This window comes from Rana temporaria, chromosome 2, assembly GCF_905171775.1.
Source record: "Rana temporaria chromosome 2, aRanTem1.1, whole genome shotgun sequence".
Lineage (NCBI taxonomy): Eukaryota > Metazoa > Chordata > Amphibia > Anura > Ranidae > Rana > Rana temporaria.
The window spans coordinates 311800183-311812738 of NC_053490.1; the positions used below are offsets into that span (position 1 = coordinate 311800183).

The 12556-nt window shown below is 40.0% G+C and overlaps 1 protein-coding gene across 6 annotated transcripts in view; it reads right to left on the reverse strand.

Annotated features, from left to right (window-relative positions):
* The window catches only part of NGF (nerve growth factor), a 148245-nt gene that overhangs the window by 29750 nt on the left and 105939 nt on the right, over window positions 1-12556 (reverse strand). For 3 of the 6 annotated variants that reach the window (XM_040337396.1, XM_040337395.1, XM_040337392.1), the window contains one exon: window positions 3168-3265. The exons of 2 other annotated variants lie outside the window; for them this stretch is intronic. The gene's annotated coding sequence lies outside the window, so the exon portion shown is untranslated. Of the gene's footprint in view, window positions 1-3167; window positions 3286-12556 lie in introns of all 6 variants that reach the window. One more of the 6 variants, XM_040337393.1, reaches the window with a different exon arrangement.

The window sequence follows — 12556 nt, forward strand, 5'->3', positions numbered from 1 at the left end:
TGATGATGTGTTTTTTATTAACTTTATATTGCCTAGGGTAGCATAAATATTTTACATAGGAAATTATCCCTTGGATTCCTTAAGCCTCGTACACACGATCGGATTTCCATCGGACAAATCCGTGGAACTTTGTGCGAAGGGTTTTGGCCGTGAACTTGGTATGCATACAGATGTCTTTTTCAGCCAACATACACGACACTACGTGGTTTTTCAGCTCTTTAGCACCAAACGTTGGGCAACTTCTGCTAATGTTGTGCTATGGTTAGCATTGGTTCGGAGCATGACTATTTGTACTTTTGTTTTTGTTTTTTCGACGAACTTGTCTACACAAGATCGGATAATCCGACAAGACACATTTGTTGTCGGACAGTTTTAAAGCATGGTATAAAACATTTGTTGTCGGAAAATCCGACAACAATTGTCAGATGGAGCATACAAACGGTCGGATTTTCCGACAAAACCCTCCCATTACACATTTGTTGTCGGAAAATCCAATCGTGCGAGGCTTAAGATTCACAGAAGATCCCTAATTGTAGCAATGGGAGGTACACCTTGGACTATATAGAATCTTATGCCTGTCTTTACCCACTGTGACGCCATAAGTCATCCTTGCTAAGTAAGGATGAGCTCCGGCGTGTTCGCACACCCCACTTGCAGAGCCCGCCAGGAAGTCGGCACTGCGCTAAACACAGGCAGTGAGACATTTCCCGAGCCGTGCATCAGGACAATGTCTCACTGCCTGTGATTAGCGCAGTGTAGTGCCAACTTCCTGGCAGGCTCTGCATGTGGGGTGTGCGAACACACTGGAGCTCATCCTTATTGCTAAGATTATACATTTCACTAGGGGGGAGATATTTCTGGCCTATGGTAAACCATGAAACATTGCACCATTGTTGTGATACTAGGCACATTACTGCAATATAGAAATCATTTTAAATGATGTGAAAAAAGTGAGTTTTACGTAAGATTTGCTTCTCTTGCCTATGTTTTCCACTTTTATTGATTTCATAGTAAATAGGATATTCGTTGCCAGCTTCAGCAAACAGCTATTTTTAGCTTGGAAAGATAAAATGCCAGCAGAGCTGTATAATTCCATCGTCTGCTAGTATAATGATTTCCAAAAAGGTGTAGACTGTTTGAGCATGACGAATTAACTTGTAAGGGGCTTGGTTTTATTCCCACTTTAGAACCATTCTTTAATAGCAACAACATGCCCTCTGGTTTATAGAAGTGAGTTTTAGTGGGCGTAATTGGAGCAGAAAGGCTTTGGATTCGAGCCCTGTGCTCCCAACTGCACAAAGGGAATCAATTACCCAATTACATTACACAGAGATATCATCTAGAAAGAAAAGTCTCCATTAAGGCTTGTGCAAACAGCAGCTGGTGGTAGTCAAGAACAACTATACTGACCATATACCATTAAAAAAAAATACATAGAACATGCAACATGATTTATTATAGATGCTTAATTTACTTATTTATTTTTGTTAAAATAAAAATCTACGACGAGGCCTGTAACACTTATAAATATTTCTTTCTACACTGATGGAAAATGTATGTTCATTATTCTATGAGGGCACCATATATATTTTAAGCAAGGCCAAAATTCCTACTTTAAAGGATAAGTACATTTTTTTACAGGTAAGAAAATGTGCATTTATTTTATTTTTTTTCTTAAGAGCCTGTAAAGCTATAATTACACCTAAGCATCCTGTTTTCAAGCATTTTTTTATGTTTTATGGAGCAGAATTGCATGTTTTTGCAGCTTTTCCAGGTGTTTTTATCTAAAAGGTGTGGAGTGCTGCTAAAAAAAGGGGCAGAGAGATGCCATTTGAGCAGAAAGCGCGCAACTAAATGCTTGAAATAAGCTAAAATAAAAGCTCATGTCATGCTTTTCCAGCATTTCCATTGAAGTCTATGGAACAAAAACACTCAATTCTCCCTGAAGACATAAACAAAGGCAATTGAAATCAATACATCAGTAACCCCCCTTACCTTAGTTTATTCACTTTGCTGAAGGTGGTCTGTGGTCACCAGAGTCTCTCCCCCTTTACATCAGAGTCCTCAGAGTTCCCCCTTTACATCAGAGTCCTCAGAGTTCCCCCTTTACATCAGAGTCCTCAAAGTTCCCCCTTTACATCAGAGTCCTCAGAGTACCCCCTCTGCAGACCCTGATGTAAAGGGGAACTCTGCAGACCCTGATGTAAAGGGGAACTCTACAGACCCTGATGTAAAGGGGAACTCTACAGACCCTGATGTAAAGGGGGACTTTGATGAAATGGGAAATGCTGCAGTCTGTAATGTAAGGGGGGCTCTAAGAACCAGAGACCACCTTACACCAGAGTTCCCATTTATACCAGAATCTGCAGCATTCCCCCTTACATCATGAACTGTAGTGTTCCCCTTTACAATAGAGTTCCTCTATACATCAGGGTCCACAGAGATCCCACTTGCACTGTAAGGGGAAATTCTGCAGAATTTGCTGTAAAGGGGATCTCCGTGGACTCTTTTGTAAGGAGGGAAGGGGCTTTGGTGACCAGAGCCATCAGAGTTCCCCTTTACATCACAGTCTGTAGCAATCTCCTTTATTCAGGGTCCACAGTGATGTAAAGGGGAACTTTGTGGACTGTGATGTAAGGGAGAACTTTATGAACTGTGATGTAAAGGGGGACTCTGTGTAGTCTGATGTAAGTGGGAACTCTATGGACTGTGACGTAAAGGGGAGCTCTGTAGACTGGACTCTTGTGTAAGGGGGACTCTGGTGACCAGTCCACAGCATTCCCCTTACATCAGAGTCCTCAGAGTTCTCTTTTACCTTAAAGTCCACACTGTTCCCTTTTACAACAGGCTTCAGTCTCTTTGGTATCTTTATAGATGCTCTATGCTCTCTCCATGGCCAAGAAAATCCCATTTGCTTAGGTCTACATGGGCTTTACTTTGCCAAGCCTAAAAAAAGCATTCAGAACCACATCATACTAAAGAGCAATTCCCTTTCTTACCTGTGGCACCACCTGTGAAATCTCTGTTGATTTAGAGACAGCTGCATGAAGCAGTCTTTTTAAACTCCTTCAGCAATCAAGTGCTAGGCCACGAGATGTATCTAAATAACCAAGAGTTATCCTGGTTAGCTACACAAACAATTGACCCCTTGCAAATTCCTTTCTCACCTGTGGCACCACCTGTGAATTCTCTGCTGGATTAGAGTCAGATGCATGAAGAAGTCTTCAGTTCCTTCAGCAATCAAGTGTCAGGCCATGAGATGTATCTAAATAACCAAGAGGTATCCTGTTTAGCAAGACAAACAATTAACCACTTGAATGCCCCTGCTATATTCACTAGGCAGCAAACATCTATAGAGAGAATAAATCTTAATGTATCTATAGCCATTCTTTGGCAAAAACATATTTTCTTTTGCTCCCTGGAATGCTAATGTTGCCTTATGTTGTGATTCTGATCTATTAACCGATTCCCATTCACCATACGTGTAATATATATTATATATATATATATATATATATATATATATATATATATATATATATATATATATATATATATATATATATATATCCACACACACAAACTCAGACTGAAGAGATATGGGGCAGCCATCGTTCTTTAGAGCAGGTGATGGACTTTCTGTTAAAAGTGATCCGAGTAGCTCTACAGCTGCCTGATTACTTTTACAGAAGGCGAAATGTTGCCGCCTTCTGTTGCCGCCTTCTACCTTTCTGGCATCTGTTGGAGGGCACACAAGATTTTAATTTTATTATTTTATTATAAAACAGTACAATAAAAAGAAGAAGAAAGCTAATACAGGAAATGCAGGCCTCACGGCCAAAACAGTGAAGCCTCGTACACACGTATGGGATTCCCGGCGGTAAAAAGTCAGCCGGGAAACCCAAGGGGAAAACCGAGAACCTGCTCGGTAACCTTTTCCCCCTACACACGACCGCATTTCCAGACAGGAAAACTGCCATGAGAGCTTTGGTCTGGAATCCCGGCCGTGTGTATGCTGCATCACAGTGTTTGCCATAGGAAAACTGCCGGGTTAAAAACCGCCGGGAATCCCGGTGGGAAAAAAGAGCCAGTTCTCTTTTTTTTTCCGGCAGTTTTCCTGTTGGAAAAACTGCGATAGAGCATACACACGCCCGGTTTTCCCGGCCAAAAGCTCTCATGGCAGTTTTCCCAACGGGAAAACCAGTTGTGTCTACGAGGCTTAATACAATAGGGAGAGAAACCTTTATATGCGTTTTTATTTATAACTGCAAAGCATAGTACCCTATGAGGCTAGCATCAAAACTGAGGTCTAATAAGTAGGGAATAAGGAATAGTGGCAGACCGAGTCATATATATGTATTAAGAGCTTAATATAAATGTCACAGAAGGGAAAAAAAATGTCTCCTAGAAATATGTACATTCCATCAAAAATAGTAAATACCAGTGTCATCAAGGTCATGCTATCATTACACACAAAATAGCTAAAGCAGAATTAATATTAGTAAACCGTCCTTTTGATCTCTCAAGAGGGTCCATGTTAGTGTTTATTAATAGGGGTGTTAGGGAACAAATACAGATAAGGTAGGTGGAGATAATGGGAAGGATGGAGGGGAAGATTGGGGGGGGGGGGCAGAGGTTGGTTGGGTAAAAGACAGGGGAAGGAAGGAGAGAATGGGGGGACCAACCCTATCCTAGTGCCTCCTTCGGAAAATGGGGATCATAGACCCATAAGATTTTTTTTTTATTTAAAGAAAATAAAAAATAAAAGATTAGCTCTGCAGATCTTACATAGCCAACAGGTGTTTTCAAAGTTTGTTTATAACTAATCACTAGTTTCATTTTTAGGAATTTCGTGAAAATGCAACTTTATTATTACGTTATTATCTAAATCAAAAGCATTTAACCTTTAACCTACGGTATTGATTAATATTTTGTTTTGAATGTTATGCAATGCAGAAAATATTTTCCATTGACTTATGTTTCTAATTATATAAGTACAAATCCTCAGACTTCATATTCAAGACTAAAATGTATAAACTTAGAAAGACTCTTTAAATTATGTCCATACCAAACTAATTGTCTTCAATTTGCATTGTTATTTTATGTTTTCTCTAAAAAACTTTTTTGTGGAAAAAAAAATGTTTTCAATGTACACTGATGTACATCCCACTACATTTTAATATACACTGATGTAAACCCACTACATTTTAAAATACAGTATTTAAAGTGGATGTAAACCCCATTCATTAAATATGACCTGGGCACATATATCTTTAGTGTTTACTTATCTCTCTCCAAAGCCCTAGGTCCCGTGTCTTTCTGAAGCTCCGTTCCTCTGTTATCAGCATGATAACTTCTGACAAGTTCTGACACAGGAGATAAAAGCATCTGGAAATTTGTGTCAGGGAGGTAACTAAAGCTTGATACACACTATACAACAGTTGTTGTTAGATTTCCTTTAGACTTGCCTTTAAATAGGTAGTGCAAGGGCCTACCTGATTGCTAACAAATTGAAAATGTTTAGGTTTGACCTCATATTATTTGTTTTTGGTAAATCTAAAGGAACACTTCTAAAGAAAACTGTATAGTGTGTATCCAGCTTTAGAGCTGGTCAATTCACAGAACAGCTGTAAGTTGCTTTATTCCTCTGGCTATGTGGAGAGGGATGTGTGCCCCCAATCAGCTCACACAGTGTATGCCCACACTGCAAGTGACTCCTCCCCCTTTGAAATCGCACTCACCAACTTGCAATGCCTCCCACTTTTGTGTTTGGCTTAGATGCCTTTTAAACCTCACAATGGGTTAAAAACGATCATCCAATATTCAACCATGCTTTACACAGGATCTCTTCACATGTGAAATGAAAAGAGTGCTCCAATAGCGTGATATTGTTTCAACCAGTTTATTAAAATCACACACAAGCTTCAATATTTGCACCCACATTTCAAATAATTCAAACCAGCAATCCGTGAAAACCACAGCAAAATTTGCAAATATTGGTACAGCGGTGCACTGCAGTCACGGCTGACCTCGATACTAGTTCTCATTCTCACCCACTCCAAAGCTCCAAATCGCAAAATGAGGGTCCTGCTACCAGCTCAGGCGTCACACGCCAGTATGGATGATTGCCATGCTGTACTTCCTTATTAGTGCAAGCTGGAAAGCTGGGCCTATCAAAGCATCAGCCCAACACTGATGAAAAGATCAGTTTAGAAGGATTCTGAGAAATTTGTTTTAGCATAAACACTCACTGTGGAATTTAAGGGGTTAATCCTCTGCATTGTGTATAAATGCTGTTTTATGCTGTATGCACAGATTCTCTCCCTCCTGCACTGTCTATCTGGGGAAGGCCAGCTAACACAGGCAGATTAGCCAACCTGCACATGCTTAGTTGTGGCTTTTATGCTGGAGAGACATTTACTTGTTCTCAGATATAGCCAGGTCACATGATATTGACATCACACATGTGGATGTGTATACAGGCTGTAGTGGAAATCTCCTCCTACCTGAACTCTCAGCACTGGAGAAACTGAGCAGTTTATCATGTAACCGTGGTATACAAATTATCCAAAAAGGTATATAGTGGCAATATTTGATTGTATAAAGAAGATTTATAAGCGGTGGGCACTGTATGGGGGGGGGGGGGTTGAACTATTTTCACATTACTGAGTTTAGCAACACTTAAAAACATGCATACACATACAAGTAGCACTTTTGTATGAAATGTGTCAAGATATTTTGAGGGGAACTGTTGTCGTATACCAAGGTTTTGAAAAAAAGTATTCTCTGGCATATGGATTAAGGCATACATTGATCTATTAGTCTGTTGGTTTGACCATTAAAAAGCCAACTATGCTAATATTACTCCTACAATAAAAAATAAATAAAAAAAAATCCATTAAAAAAGGAAAGCCCTTAGCTATAGTGATCAGTTCGTTCTCAGAGAGCTGGTGACTGTCAATTACCAGCTCCCTGCTCTTCCCCTCCAGCACTCACTGGAACGCTGGGCTGTGGAGGGGTGGGAGTGGCTGGCTCAGGCCCTCAGTGGCTTACTGAGAAACTGAGCCAGTTTCAGCCGCCCTAGGCATCTTGGTGGATCCTGAGTACAGCATATGTTCGGTATCTTTTCAGAGCATGGGCCAGCTCTGAAAACAGGTCACAGGAGGGCAGAGCGAACTGCACTTCTATGAATCCTCAGGAGAATTATAGCCAAGTAGCTTTGACTATATTTCTCATTTAATTGTAGCAGACAATGGAAACAACACCTTGGATTTATACAATTTTATGCCTGTCTGTAAATATTGTGAAACCATATGCCACCCCTGCTAAGATGAAACATATAATCAGGGGCAGATATTTCTGGCCTAAAGTAAACTATGGCATAGTATACCATTGTTTTAATACAAGGTACATTACAGCACTAAGAAAATTAATTTAAATTACAAAAGTGAGTTTGAAATAAGATTTGCCACAAAGCAGTATTTTTAGGCTTTTTGCACAGTATATTCACCAGGTGATCTGGCCATTAACACACTTTCTGTCTTAAAGTGTCTCCACTCTGGATGGAGGAGCAATGGAGACACCTTTGGACATCAGCATGGTCAATCTAGAGAGGTTAGTGTTAAAAGCACTAGCAGATTTAGAAGCCTTGGCTAACAAATTAAAGCTGAACGACAACATACTAAAGAGCAATCCCCTTTCTCATCTCTGGCACCACTTGTGAATTCTCTATTGGATTAGAGTCAGCTGCATTAGCTCCTTCAGCAATCAAGTGTTAGGCCAGGAGATGTGTCTAAATAACCAAGAGGTATCCCGTTTAGCTACACAAACAATTAACCCCTTGAATGCAGTGAGTTCACTAGGCAGCAAAACGTCCATTAAGTAGACTAGAGAATAAATCTTAACATATCTATATTAATTCTTAGGCAAAAAGTGTATCGCTCCCTTGAGCGCTAATGTTGGTTTATGTTGTGATTCCAATTCATTAAAAAAAAGGTCCATCCTCTTGAAATAGCAAAACCTTCTCTGCAGTTTACATTATGATACCAGAATGTATGCCTGGTATGCTGCACTGATATCATTTGGAGGGCACACAAAGTTTAATTTTTAAAGGGTAGATCTTCACATCTTACACAACCAACTGACATTTGTTGTGATGGTGTTTATCACTTTTTCCCAGTTTCATTTTTACTGGAAATGCAGTGTTATCATTTCATGCAAGGCATATCTAATAAGAACAGCATTCAACCTTTAACCCACAATATTGAATAATAGTTGTGTTTTCAATGTTATGCAATGCAGAAGATCATTTCCATTGACTTATGTTTCTCATTGTATAGGCATGTAAGTAAAAATCCTCAGACTTCATCTTCAAGATTAAAATGTATAAACCATATTATTGAATTTAATAGCTGGACTTTTTAAATTATGTCCATATCAAAAAAATGTCCTTTCAATGTACACTGATGAAATAAGTAGTTAGAGCTTCCCATCTAGATTTCCCTCTTTCTCTGTTTACTTGGTTAGATGACTGTTACCACATAGGTAAGAGACTTTTTTTTTAAACCTGCAAGGCAAAAGGCATAATCAGCCAGTATGCACCGCATACTGGCTGATTATGAAATACTTACCTCGGAACGAGGTGAGGAACACTTTTCTGGTTCACGCCGAGCGAGATGTCATCTTGCTCCGGCGTGTCTTCCGGGTATCGCCGCTCCAGCGCTGTGATTGGCTGGAGCGGCGATGACGTCACTCCCGCGCGTGCGTGCGGGAGATTTAAATTCGGCAAGGTCCGGCGGCTGCCGGTCCTTTAGCCGAGGATCCCCCCTGAACATGCGCCGCTGCAATCAGCGGCGCATTGCGGGGGGAATATCTCCTAAACCATACAGGTTTAGGAGATATTCTTGATACCTACAGGTGAGCCGTATTATAGGCTTACCTGTAGGTAAAAGTGACAAATAAGGGTTTACAACCACTTTAAAGGGGTTGTAAAGGTAAAAAAAAAAATCCTAAATAGCTTCCTTTACCTTAGTGCAGTCCTCCTTCACTTACCTCATCCTTCCATTTTGCTTTTAAATGTCCTTATTTCTATTGAGAAATCCTCACTCCCTGTTCTTCTGTCTGTAACTCCACACAGTAATGCGAGGCTTTCTCCCTGGTGTGGAGTGTCATGCTCACCCCCTCCCTTGGACTACAGGAGAGTCAGGACGCTCTCTACGTTGCAGATAGAGAAAGGAGCTGTGTGTTAGAGAGTGTCCTGACACTCCTGTATCCCAGGGGAGGGGTCGAGCACGACACTTCACACCAGGGAGAAAGCCTTGTATTACTGTGTGGAGTTACAGACAGAAGAACAGGAAGTGAGGATTTCTCAGAAGAAATAAGGACATTTAAAAGCAAAATCGAAGGAAGTGAAGGAGGACTGCACTAAGGTAAAGGAAGCTATTTAGGAAAAACATTTTTTGCCTTTACAACCCCTTTAATTCCTCACTAGTACCAGCTGAAAACATGGGCCTAGCAAAGCCACAGCACACCACTTATAGATATAAAATGATCAGGATTCTAGAGAAATTCATTCTAAACATTGGTATATGACAACAGTTCTCCAAAAACGACCTAGAAACATTGCATAGAAATGGCATACACATAAGGCCTTATGAGTTCGCACTTTTGTATGAATTGTGTCAAGATATTTTCTGGAGGACGGCTGTCATAAACCAGGGGAAAAATAGAATTGCGCTACCTTAAAACATGCATGAATCAAATTAATCTCTTAATAAACACCAAATGGTGAGACACATATAAATGTGAAAAATAACCAAATCAATCATAAATAGTTAAATGCTAAAGTATATATAAAAAATTCATAAACAGGGATTAAATAAATTCATATAATGTCCAAACAGAAGTTAATATCTGTCCACCTGTGCAAAATTCTTAAAGTCCATCCACGGAGGTCCATGATCCCCCGTGACAGAGGATCAGGGAGAGCGTATAATACACAGCCTGTATTCAAAGAGTCTAAAGCCTGCTTCACCACTGATCAGATCACTCCATAGATATTCAGACCCGTAAGCAAATAGTGTGGCATGTAAAAGACATGAAGGCTCCAATAGTGTAAAACCTTAGGATTTATTATTATAAAAAAGTAAAATCACACTTACAATCAAACTTGAGTTAAAAAGCCTTAAATCTGATGTGCCGGCCAGTGCACAATCGAAAAAACCCATCCGTCTGGGTAAGCGAGCAGTATCACAAGGTGATGTCAGCATGTCGCTCCGCTCTGCCCTACACGTTTCGTAAGAGAAGTACATCTTCCAGGGGCACTGTCATATACCAAGGTTATGAAAAAAACGATTCTCTGGGATCTGAATTAAGGCATATATTGATCTATTATTCTCCTGGCTGTGTTGGTGGGTGATAGATTGGAGGAGATTTATGTGGCTGGTTTTGTTTGTGTTTTTTTTTTTTGCTTTTGGATTTATGTGTTATACGACATTTTAGTATTGGAAGGCAATGAGCATAGGCTCTCATTAGTGTACTGGGAGTGTATTTATAATTGATTTATTGGTTAATTGCTCAATTGCTTAATTACCAAACCATGCTCACTTGTATTATGCATATATACATTTCATGCAATGTATGTTTATATGAGGTTTAAGTAAGTGCTGACTTTAGCACGAAAACATGTTACCTTTTATATTCCTGTCATACCTGTGATGTAATGTTAATGCTTTAATAAAGATACGAAGAAGTGCAGCAATATTCTGCATTTTGCATGTGACTACATTAGTGTTAGGTCACAGATTGAATGTAAAACTGTTTTATTTTTTTATTTTTATTTACGTAACATACATATTGGCCCAGGTAGTATTTATAATTTGCATGGGAAATTATCACATAGGTTCCCAAGGAGCACAGTTTGCACCAAAAACAGCAAAAATAGATACAAGCTTTTAGATCCCCCCATCCCGGTCCATAATTATATCAGGCAATGGGAACTACACTTACTGCATATAATTTTTTGCAATTATTATGCAATTATTTAAAAATATTTGACAGAAGTGAGTTTGACATAAGATTCACTGATCACCAGGTGAATATACACCATTGGACAGCAGCATTGTCAGTCTGGAGAGAGAGTATTGTTAAGGCCCAAACACACAATCGGACTATTTGACAACAAAGGTCCGAGGGACATGTTTTATCAGACAATCCGACTGTGTGTATGTCCATCGGACAATTGCTTTTGGTTTTTCAATGGACAAATGTTCGCTGTGAATGCTCTCAAACTTTCCGGCAACAAATGTCCGATGGAGGATAATCCGATCATGTGTTTGCACAAGTCCATCGGACTAAAGTCCAAAGTACAAACACACATGCTCAGAACCAATACTAAAGATCAGACAACAATAGCAGAAGTTGCCCAAAGGGTGGCGGTAAAGAGCTGAAAAACCAAGTGATTTGGTGAATGTTGGCTGAAAAAGTTCTGTCGTGTGTATGCAGAACAAGTTCACGGCCAACGCCCCTTCGTACCAAAATCCACAGTAACGTCCGATGGAAGTCCGATCGTGTGTATGAGGCTTTAGATGCACTAGATTTGGATGGCCTTGACTAACAAATTAAAGCTGAACTCTGAACCACATCATACTAAAGAGCAATCCCCTTTCTCATCTCTGACATCACTTGTGAATTCTGTATTGGATTAGAGTCAGCCTTCAGCAATCAAGTGTTAGGCCACGAGATGTATCTAAATAACCAAGAGGTATCCTGTTTAGCTACACAAATATAGAAGACAATAGTAAATTCACTAGGCAGCAAATAGCCGTTAAGTAGAGAAATCATTTTGACGTATCTGTACCAGTAGTGTATTTAGTTTTTGTGCTGCCCTAGGCCTGACTAAACTTCTGCACCCCCTAATTTAAATATGACCCACCCTTTCCTGTCAAGGACATACCCCTTTCTGTTTAAGTTCCGTCCTGAAATGTTTGAGTGGGACAATAGTTCTTAGGGCCTGGGGTGGGGGGGGGGGGCATTGGATTCCCTTAATTTGCATAGATTTCCTCTCACTTCCTGTTTGGCTATGGGGCAGGAAGTGAAGGGAAATCTCTGCAATGGGACAGGGATGGTAAAAAATAAATTGACAGGGGCTATAACCCTCCCTTACTCCAAAATGGAAAAAAAAAGTGTTGCCTATAGTTCTACTTTAAGCACAAATTTCTGATAATTTTATGGAGAGGACTAAGAAGATATAACCATGCCAATGGTGCAGCAGAAAACATATAGCACAGTGAGGAAGGTTTGTGGTCCAGGATGATAGGACAGTCAAAATTTGAAGCAGCTTGCATTACACTAACAGTGTAAGCCCTAGGCCTTGTTGGCCTAGGCCAGGATGCAGCATTGATCTGTACCACTACCCCCAAAGGGGTCACTGATATACCCTAGTTCTTTCCTAACAGAATAGAGGCCAACGGTCACCCAAGCACCAGTCCATGCTCTCCGGCTCCAATGAAACAGTCTAGGGGATGCCTTTGTTTGTAATTTATTGCTTGAAGAATAA